This window comes from Mustela lutreola, chromosome 3, assembly GCF_030435805.1.
Source record: "Mustela lutreola isolate mMusLut2 chromosome 3, mMusLut2.pri, whole genome shotgun sequence".
Lineage (NCBI taxonomy): Eukaryota > Metazoa > Chordata > Mammalia > Carnivora > Mustelidae > Mustela > Mustela lutreola.
Window position 1 is genome coordinate 155,323,042 of NC_081292.1, and position 10,638 is coordinate 155,333,679.

The 10,638-nt window shown below is 44.5% G+C and overlaps 1 protein-coding gene across 8 annotated transcripts in view; it reads right to left on the reverse strand.

The window, feature by feature from the left end:
- The window catches only part of TANC1 (tetratricopeptide repeat, ankyrin repeat and coiled-coil containing 1), a 230,649-nt gene extending 229,527 nt beyond the window's left edge, over positions 1–1,122 (reverse strand). For all 8 annotated transcript variants that reach the window (XM_059167244.1, XM_059167243.1, XM_059167240.1 and 5 more), the window contains exon 1: positions 991–1,122. The gene's annotated coding sequence lies outside the window, so the exon portion shown is untranslated. The remainder of the gene's footprint in view (positions 1–990) is intronic.
- Between the last annotated feature and the right edge of the window lie 9,516 nt (positions 1,123–10,638).

Sequence of the window (10,638 nt, forward strand, 5' to 3'; positions counted from 1 at the left end):
CCTCCCGGAGCCTTACACAATAAGTCAAGTAAGTTTTGAGACTACCGATCCCGAGACCTTTCTGTCTCCAAATACGCCACACAATGCTTAGGGCTTCCTTCCTCGCCAGCCCTTCCGGAAAGGTGTCGCGCCAAAGCGGGAGCCCTCCAAGCCCCCAGCGCTGAGCGCCCGCACCCCAAAGTCTTCCAGTAAGACGTGAGCCTTGACATAAATTCCTCCAAAAGCGACCACTCTACACTACCCACGAACAAGGAAATTCACAATCTTGATACAATCATCGTCTTTCCCAGCTCCCCCTCAATGTCTAATCCTACAGCCCCCCCCCCAAACACATAAAAGAACGTGGATATGCTAATAGCTGTGTTTTGGAAGGGAAGCAATAGACTTTCAGCCCAGACTGGGGAAATACCACAACCCCCACTCCGCCCTCCGGCTTAAGTTCAACCGGCAACTTCACGACCCGAGCTCCCATACACTCCGGGGGCGCCCTGGACCCCGCGGTGCCAGGCGCGCTTCTCTCCGCTTCCCCGGCCCCAGGTACCAGGCGCAGCCCGAGCCTTTGCCAAGCCCGCGAGCTACACAGGAGGAGGGAAAGGGGGCGAGGAGGCGGGCCGGGCGGGGGTGGTCCCGAAACTCCAGCGTGCTGCCGCGCGTCCCCGGTGCCCCCGCACCCCAGTTCTGCCCAGGGCGATTCGGTCCGGCGCGGACCGGACCGCGAAAGGAAGGCGCCGACTCTCCAGAGCCGGCAGGACCAAGGCCCGGGCGCCCAACATGTCCAAGCCTATCCCGGGAAAGCTCCCGGGTGTGCCCAGCGAGGGGGGGCTGGCGGGGGAGGCAAGCAAGCTCCAGAAACTTTCCCACATGCCTTTCCACTCTCCCCATCTCCCTCTCCTCCTCTGCGGGACCCTCTCCTTCCCTCTGCGCCGCTGCAGCTGACCCTGCCCGGGACACATGGGAGGCCGGCGGCGGCGCCAGGGCGGCGGGAGTTACCTGCCGGGAAAGTTTCCAACTCCGCGGTGCGGTTCTCCACCCCAGGGCCGGGCCTCGGGGCGCGGCCAGCTCGACGGTCCGCCGCTGCCTCTCCTCCGGCTCCCGAAGCGGCCACTGCTCCGGCAGCTGCCACAGCGAAGGCTGCGCTCCGGCCCGTCCCCCACCCTCGCACGGCCCACACCCGGGCCTCATTGGCAGCGCGAATCCCCGCCCTTGCGCGTGTTCCCGAAGGCACCTTCCTCTCGCGCGCCCGCCCGGGCCGCGCCTCCCGCGCCCCTCCCCGCCGCGGGCTGCGGCGTCTCCCGGGACCCGGTGGGACGCAGCGCGCGAACTTTCCGCCCCGCGCGGGCGCAGCGCCTTCCCGCCTCACCTCTCCGGGCCGGGTCTCCAGCGCCCCCCAAGGGGGCTAATCGCTCGGGGCTGCGCCTGGGCCCCTCCGGGCCTGGATTTTCAACCCCTTTGGAATCAGCGTAGTGACACGGCGTCTCCTTCTTGCCGCGTTTTGAAAACAACCAAAGAAGACATATGGGAGTAATTAAGCTGAAGTTTTGGTGGATGCTTCACGGTGACTTTTGTGGCTTTCTTGAATTTTCTTTCCCTCACTTAGCATACACATCCACACTCGAAAACTCACTTTCTGGGGCACGAATGAGCTAAAGGAGATCGAAGGTGTAAGGGGCATCTCCCCTGCTGTCTTTTTCTTCCCAAAAGCGAAATAGGGATGTTCAGGGACTGTTGATTGCCGGGGGTGGGGGAGGGGGCTCCCCCAGGTCCCAGTTCTGCAGCCTTCTCCAACCCCTCCGTGCTGGCCCTGTGTTGTCTATGCTACATTCACAGAGGGCCAACATCGTGTTTCTGTCGGTGGGAGGAGGGAGGTATGGAGAGAAGGGTAAGACAAAGATGTTATTATTGTTTCGGCTGGTAGCAGTAAATTAAATTCCCGAGTTCCCAAAATATTTTGTTATTTCCCAGCAGGGCGAAAGCCAGGATAGGGCCTACAGATTCTGGAGTCCTGGGTTCGCTAGCACCCCGCAGGAATCCCAGGCAGTCAATTCAAGCCAGGGGAGAGCTCAGCCCACTCCACGCCTGAAGCCTTTTGGACCTGCTGCGGTCACTGAAAGCAACTAGGACTGCTGCTGCCTTGTGTGGCCTGCGGAAATTGTGCATGGGTCACCCCAATGGTGTGTCTGGAGCTGGGATTACAGAAGTTGCTATATGGGTTTATTGGCAACCCCTAACCTTGCTGTGGCAAACCCGCCTTTAATTGTGTTTTAAACAAGTTCCCCATAAAAATTTCAACCTCATGCAGAGCTTCCCAATATAAAGATACCCCCAGAGAGGAGTGTCCATATTTAGAGTTCTTATTGAAAAGGACAGGAAGCAATCTTCCTACATAAATGAAAAATGACTGAAATTCGCTGGATTTCTCACCTATAGTTTCAAAGATCTGATTATTATTGTGCTGATATTTGAGCAGTAAACACATCCGCAGCCCAAAGTCTTCCTCAAACAAAGCAGGATATGAATATTTATAGTAACATATAAACTTATTAAACTGAAAAGAATTGACCTATTTGTTCACTCTGAAATGTCTCATTGCTGAAAAATATAGTGATATGTTTTATTTAATTTCTCTCAAAATGAAATGTATAAAAGTTACCAATCTTTCAACAACAGATGAAAAGGCAGTCTTTATTTTTAAGACAACCTTAAAAATAAAAGAATGACACAAAACAAAACAGAGTCCACAGTGATCTAACTAAACGGAAATACTAAAATATAAAAGAAACCATCCTAGGGAAATACACTGGTAAAACTGTCTGCCTCAGACTTCTTTATAATGGGTGAAATGTATAACGGGTGAAATTTACAATTTGAATCACATTCTTCTGTCTTTGGCTCCTTTAAGCCATATTCTCCAAGTTTTTGATGAAATTGCTTAAACTGGGCTTTGAAAACAATGATATTCATTTTCCCCCTTCTTTCCTCAAAGCATCCAAAGTAGCAAGTAGAAATCACAGAAAGTATATATTTTCATTATCAACATTATCTTTAAATTATTTTCAGTTGGGGAATTCTTGTCTTTATAGTTCCAGAAGTCACAGTCGCTAAAGAAGTAACTTCATCATTGCCTAGTTAGGAGTGTTTAACATTCTAAACAGGCATATAGCTAGCAATCTGAAATTTGTACACAGAAGGGCCCCGTCTCCTCTTCTTCCTGTAGTGTTTATATAATCCAAACTACATATGTTATTATGCACAATCTGATCACCAGCTTTAAACAGCTAACATTACATACAGTATGTATGTCATACTAAGAACATCAAAGCTGTCTTAAACTGTGAGTGAAAATGGTACATTTTAGAGAAGACAAGGCCAAAAACACAGAGTAATCAGAATTCATGCATAAAGGGGGAAGGGGGGGTCCATTAAGATTAAGTGTGTAAGAGAAAAATTTGAACATTTTCTAAGAATCTAAAAATATGAAGTATTAGCTGAGCACAAGTTCAAAAAACAAATCTCAATGCTTGCTAAGGATCTTCTTTTCCCTTAAAAAAAAAAAAAGATATTTTTAGTTAGTTGTTAGACAATTGTTATTTTTAGGGGGAGAGGGGAGCAAGAATCACCTCTTACATTCCTTAGGGCATTTCTGATTATCCCATTGAATTAAAAAAAAAACTCACTCGTTGCATTTCTGTTGATTCCAGCTGAAAAAAATAATTGAAAGACAAATATAGATCACATTAGTGTTATATATTCACCAAGCATACATGCAATACATTGGATTCCATTTTAAAATTTTCTGTAGGTTTTGCCAGCAATGGTAGCTTTTCTCGGAAGAGTGAAAGAAAACAGCAAATAATAAACTGGTTATTTTACTGTAAAATTTACTGCCCAGGGCAATAGGCTGAGGAAGGCGTGAGAAAAGAATGTGTCTCGTGAGTGTTAGTATGCTTTTTTCCCCTTGCTCAGATTCTTAAGTACTTCTATTTTAAATCAAGCCTAAGTTAGGATCAGAGCCAGTGTTTATTATGGTATGTGTGGTATAGAATACATAGTGAGAAGTGAAATGTTTAAAACAGTGTAGGAATTAAATACAAAAACTGAGATGGAAGTAAAAAAAAAAAAAAAATTAAGGCAAGGTAGGAAAATCCAGGCTCAATTCAGCCCACAAACACTTTTTGCCTATTTTGGAGTGTCTTTTAAAGTCTACATGATGCATTCTCCTTTGGTCCACTCAGTCTTCCCTTCCCTTTTAACACTTTGGGGACGAAAAGCATTTTTAAAGAAGTGGGGAATGCTGAAACAAATTAGGCCATAGTTAGAAATCTGCTGGGAAAAGCAATGAAATTGCATACCCTACCCAGTTTCAGGGTATGTAACAATTCATGGTCACACATGTGTATCAACACCATGGTCAGAGGTGGGCTAACGGCAGATATTCGCCCTGGGATATCAAATCTGTATTTGTATACAGTTAACCAGGCAGACAAATTAAAAGTCATCTAATGGGACATATAAACCCCTCTGCAGGTCTAGCACATGGCCTCCCAATATTATAGAAACTCATCCAATAGGGGCTAGGCAGTGAGTTATTTAAACTGAAAAGGAACCCACTAAGGGAAGAAAATAGGGAAATAGATGCAGGGGTTCACATTTCCTTGTAAGAATATAGGCATAACTAAAATCCCAGGAAAATTTTGTTTAAGATGGCATGCCATCCGATTAACATTTTAAACATAGATTTAATTCAATCTTCTGACAGTGAAATAGTCTATAGGGAGAAATCGAAATTTTCCATCGTGAGGAAGGGTGAAGTAATGCAGTCAAGTAGTAATCCCTCCAATAAATGTCTTTGAGTCTAGTTAATATGGCTTAAAAAGAAATGTGCTGTTAACTTTGAGTATAAGAAATGCATTTTAAGGGGCGCCTGGGTGGCTCAGTCATTGGGTGTCTGCCTTTGGCTTGGGTCACGATCCCGTTGTCCTGGGATCAAGCCCTGCGCTGAGCTCCCTGCTCAGAAGAGAGTCTGCTTCTCCCTCTCCCACACCCCTGCTTGTGTTTCCTCTCTCACTGTGTCTCTCTCTGGCAAATAAATAGATAAAAATGTTTTCTTAAAAATGCATTTTAGGGGCACCTGGGTGGCTCAGTGGGTTAGGCCTCTGCATTCAGTTGAGGTCATGTTCTCAGAGTGCTGGGATGGAGCCCCGCATCGGGCTCTCTGCTCAGCGGGAAGCCTGCTTCTCCCTCTCTCTCTGCCTATCTCTCTGCCTACTTGTGATCTCTGTCTGTCAAGTAAATAAATAAAATCTAAAAAAAAAAAAAAATGCATTTTAATATTCTCCACCTTAGGAATGGTGCTTTCCCTCTTCTTAGCAAGTTGTATAAAAGGCACTGACAGGAGAGTCGTGAAATCTAGATCCCGGGTCTGACTTTGGCAGTTTCTGTTGATGATTTCTGGCAGGAAATTCCTTTGAAATAAGGAGGAGAGCAAAAAATCTCTGCCTCACAGGTTTGTTGGGAGGATTAAACAAAATAAAGGGAGCAGCGCTTCAAAAATTAGAAAGTGTTCCACAAAAGCTAACTTTTATTTAGTAGACAATATGCTGTGCTTTTCCCTCCCCCTGACCCGAGGCTGCTTTGGATGGAATAACAACCTAAAGTCTTGATCAGAGGAGTCCAGAATGCCCACATTTGCCAAATGTGAAAGGAAGAGTGCCTTAAAGATGATTTACTAGTAGATAATAACTCCAATTAAGCTCTCAGAGGCTCATCTGGGGGTAAATTGACAGTTCTTCTCTCTAACAGAAGCAATCGGGAGCCATTTACAGGTTACCTTTTTCTCCTGTGTTAAAGAGGAAAAATCACAGTATATATATACAATAAAAGTGTACCTCATGTTATGCAAATCAACATATGGAAATTCTTAATCACACAGCGTATGAATTTAAAGGAAATGTCTCCTTAAAAAAAGTTCTTGCTCAGATTCTTTGCAAGTGCCACTACAATGTTATTTACATTACTAATAACTAACCATGCTTTCAATTCTGAAATAGCACTGATCAACACAAATGAGATTATGAACTTGCACTCGTATAAATATTTTCTGTAAGACCAGGCACTAGTCAAACCTCCTTTGCAGTTGCATATTTACTTGAAGAAATATAAATCAGGGAATAGCACCTACCAAAAGATTCTGTTTAAACCAGGGGGTCGGGGTGGGGAGCATAAATATGGACAGCTTAGCCAAAATGAAAACTTTGGTTTTATTTAAATATCAGTTTGCTGGGACGCCTGGGTGGCTCAGTTGGTTAAGCAGCTGCCTTCGGCTCAGGTCATGATCCTAGCGTCCTAGGATCGAGTCCCACATCGGGCTCCTTGCTCCACAGGGAGCCTGCTTCTCCCTGACTCTGCCTTCCACTCTGTCTGCCTGTGCTCACTCTCTCTCTCTCTGACAAATAAATAAATTTAAAAAAAAAAATCAGTTTGCTGTTTTTCCTTTGATGATCAGATAACATAATCCAGAAACAGATGAGGAATATTGATGATGATGACGATGATAATCAGTTTTCTAGAACTGAGAGAGGTTTCTCCCCTAAGAGGAGTTGCAGGATAGACAGGAGTAGCTTCCAAAACAAAATGTACATAAAGCAGGCTTCCTGCATTTAGAAAACTATTTTTTAAACTAGTCTTGGGATTTTAATCCAATAATTAGAAGCTCTATCTAAAACAGTCTATTAAGGATCTGAACATTTTAAATTTGGGGCAGAAATGTTTAAATATAAACTTTTGCTCTATCTTCTGTGTGTGTCATGACTAAATGTTTCAGTAGCTTTAACGGGAGTCATGTCTGCCTAAGAGAAAATAGGACACAATGTAATTATCACGAGAAATTAAACCACTGGGCTTCATTAGAGAAGTCACCTCTTACTTAGAGCATTTGCTCTAAAAACCAGCTACTTAGTAAAGATTGATTTGACTACCTAGTGAGCTGTAGCTAAAGCCCTGCTACCTTTCAGTGGATTCAAAGCTCTTCCTAAGCCTCTTTTCCCTTTTACAGTTCCTCCTTTGCCTCTCTTCAAGGTTTTCAGTGCCTTTGAAAAGACCTCCTGAAGGGAAAGAGATTACTGATACAATTACAATAGAAACAGGTTAAAACAAGACATCAGGAACCCAAAATAAGACAGCAGTCACTGGGGGTTAAAATTAGATGGTGTCCTCATCGGTCTTCATCTTCTTTCTAATTCTTCATACCCTCATCCTACCCTAAGAGCCAATCAGAATGTTAGAGGCCTAAAGCTTGTTACAAAGAATTGGTACCTGCGGCGGGGGTGGGGGAGAGGGATGATCTAATATTTATCTGGGAAACTATATTTAATTTACCATTCAAAATCAGGTGGCATGCGGAGAGACTGAATCACTCATACATTGCCGATAGAAATATAAAATGAAACAGCACCCTTGAAAACTGTTTAGCCATTTCTTTTGAAAATGCTACACATGTAACCACCATATGATCCATCAACCGCACTCCCGGACGGTTACCCCAGACAAATGAAGATGTGTGTTTACACAAAAACCCAAACACAAGTGTTGGTAGCAGCTTCCTCTGTAATAGCCAAAAGTGGAAATAATCCAAATGTCCTTCCGCTGAGGGATGGTCAGACAAACTGTGAATATTAGTGAGCAGTAAAAAGGAATGGATATTGACGAACACAACTTGGATGAATTTCCAGGGAATTATGCTGAATGGGAGAAGCCAATTCGAAAAGGTTACATAACGAAAGAACCTTTTACATAACATTCTTGAAATGACAAAACTATAAAAATGGAGGACAGATTAGTGGTGGCCAGGAGTCAGGGATGGTGTGAAGAGGAGGGAGCCATAAGAGGAAATCAGAAACTATCCTCGTAGTGATAGGAATGTTCTGTTTCTTTCTTTCTTTCTTTCTTTTTCTTTCTTTCTTTTTAAGATTTTATTTATTTATTTGATAGAGATCACAAGTAGGCAGAGAGGCAGGAGGGGGTGGGGGGAAGCAGGCTCCCTGCTGAGCAGAGAGCCTGATGCGGGGCTCAATCCCAGGACCCTGGGATCTGACCCCAGCCGAAGGCAGAGTCTTTAACCCACTGAGCCACCCAGGTGCCCCGAATGTTCTGTTTCTTGACTGTGTCAACATCAGTATCTCCATGGCAGTACGCTATAGCTTTGCAAGGTACTACTCTTTGGGATAAACTGGGTAAAAGTGACAGAAGAGGTTTGGTTTTTGTCTGTCTGTTTTTTGGTTTTTGGTTGTTTTTTTTTTTTTTTTTTTTTACAGGCGGGGGTGGGGGGGCTTTGTATTATTTCTCACACCTGCGTGTGTTATTAACAATGACGTCAAAACAAAAAGTTTAATTTTTTAAAAAATCAGATGGGAAAAAATACTCAAAAAGGTGAAAACCAAAATAATACTTTTTAAAAGAACCATTACAAGAAGGTCCTGTGTGTCATCACTTACAGTGACAAATGTATCAGAAACAAAGACTGGCTCCAGATGTTGATTGAAACATAACTTCCAGGGGCCCTTGACAAGAGCGATCTGCACAGTAAATAATGCCAGTTTCCAAATGGCAGAGTGGCTGAAAAGTTGACGGTGTTTTCTGCTAGAATGTGAGCTGCATAAGGACAAGGAATGTGTTATGTGATTGAGTGAATATAAATTCCACATTTTTCCAAGTCACCTAGCGCTGCGCGGAGAAGCACCGCAAACATGGTGTCTTTGTACATGACGATCCCCAGTCCGGGCTCAGCCAGGCAGTCCTCACCAAGGATGTATCATGAGTTGCAGAGTACAGCTAGCTCAGCACGGTCTGGCACCCGGAAGAGCTAGGGCCTCCTAGGCATCTCTCTGTCTGGTTGCATGGTTTCTCCACGTGGCAGCCCTGGCATAGCCAAACCTCCCACATGGCAGCTGGAGGCTTATAGAGCGAGCTCCCGAGAGCAGCAGCCGCAGCTCTATGACCTTCTCTAACCTGGACTCAGAAGTCACATAATCTTTAATGTTCTCTTTGAGAGTTGCCATGCCAGAATAAAAAGGCGTCGGGCTTGAGAGACAGGCAGACCTGCTTCACATCCCACCTCTGCCCCTTTTAGCCAGTAATTTCACCTCATTGCATTGCACCCCAGGGTGAAACTCTTATCTTAATAACTGGCATCAGAATTTCCCTTTAGAAGATCTTTACTGGGAAAACATTTATTGGGTCAGGAAGTGAGACCTTTGGTCTCGAGTACAAGTTAACTAGCAAGATATCACAGACGAGGGCCAGACTGCTCTGAGTGTGACAAGGACAGGAATTTCTGTTTGCTTCTAAGGAGAGGAGGTGAAAGGAAACTGTAAGATAGCAAAAGGATGAAGCAGTGTGTATGGAGGACCCCCGTCCCTGACCCAGAAGTTTCCTGCAATGAGTACACCAACGAACATTCTTTTTTTTTTTTTTTTTTTTTTTTTTTTAGGGGCACCTAGGTGGCTTAGCCAGTTAAGCATGTGCCTTCAGCTCAGATCATGATCTCAGCGTCCTGGGATTGACACCCCACATCAGGGTCCCTACTCATCAGGGAGCTTGCTTCTCCCTCTCCACCGCCCCCTCACCAACTCATGTTCTCTCTCTCTTGTTCTGCTCTCTTTCTCTCAAATAAGTATATATTTTTAAAATCTTAAATAAATTTTTAATTTTTTTATGTAATCTCTAACCCCAGTGAGGGACTTGAACTCATAATCTCAAGATCAAGACCTAACCAGGCAGCCCTCAAGAAACGGTTTAAGGATGAGAGAGTGCCTATTATTAAATTTAAATTTGGGATGCCTGGGTGGCTCAGTGGTTGAGCCTATGACTCTTGATTCCTGCTCAGGTCATGATGTTAGGGTCCTGGGACTGAGCCCTGTGTTGGGCTCTGCTCTCTGCAGCGAGTCTGCTTGAGGATTTGTTCTCTCACTCTCCCTCTTCCCCGACTGGCGCATGTACTCTTTCTCTCAAATAAGTCTTATAAAATAAAGTTGTATTAATTCATTGCTTCTGTGTGTCCTTCTCTGCCATTCTACTCTTCTCTGCAGCTGACATTTGAGCTATACGTTTAATGAGTACGATTGTAACTACTTTTCTTTTTGTTGTTGTTGTTTTTATTTTAATTCTGGTTAGTTAACATACAGTGTAATATTAGTTGCAGGTGTATGGTACAGTGACTCAGCAACTCCATAACAACACTCATTGCTCATTAAAACAAGTGCACTTCTTAATCCCCATCACCTATTTTACCTGTCCCCTCCCCTACCTCCCCTCTGGGAACCATCAGTATGTTCTCTACAGTTAAGAGTCTGTGTCTTGGGGGCACCTGGGTGGCTCAGTGGGTTAAGGCCGCTGCCTTCAGCTCGGGTCATGATCCCAGGGTTCTGGGATCAAGCCCCACATCAGACTCTCTGCTCAGCAGGGAGCCTGCTTCTTCCTCTCTCTCTGCCTGCCTCTCTGCCTACTTGTGATCTCTGCCTGTCAAATAAATAAATAAAATCTTTAGAAAAAAAAAAAAAAAGAGTCTGTGTCTTGGTTTGCCTCTCTGTCTCTTTTCTTCCCCTCTTTGCTCATTTGTTTTGTTTCTTTTTTTTTTTTTTTAAG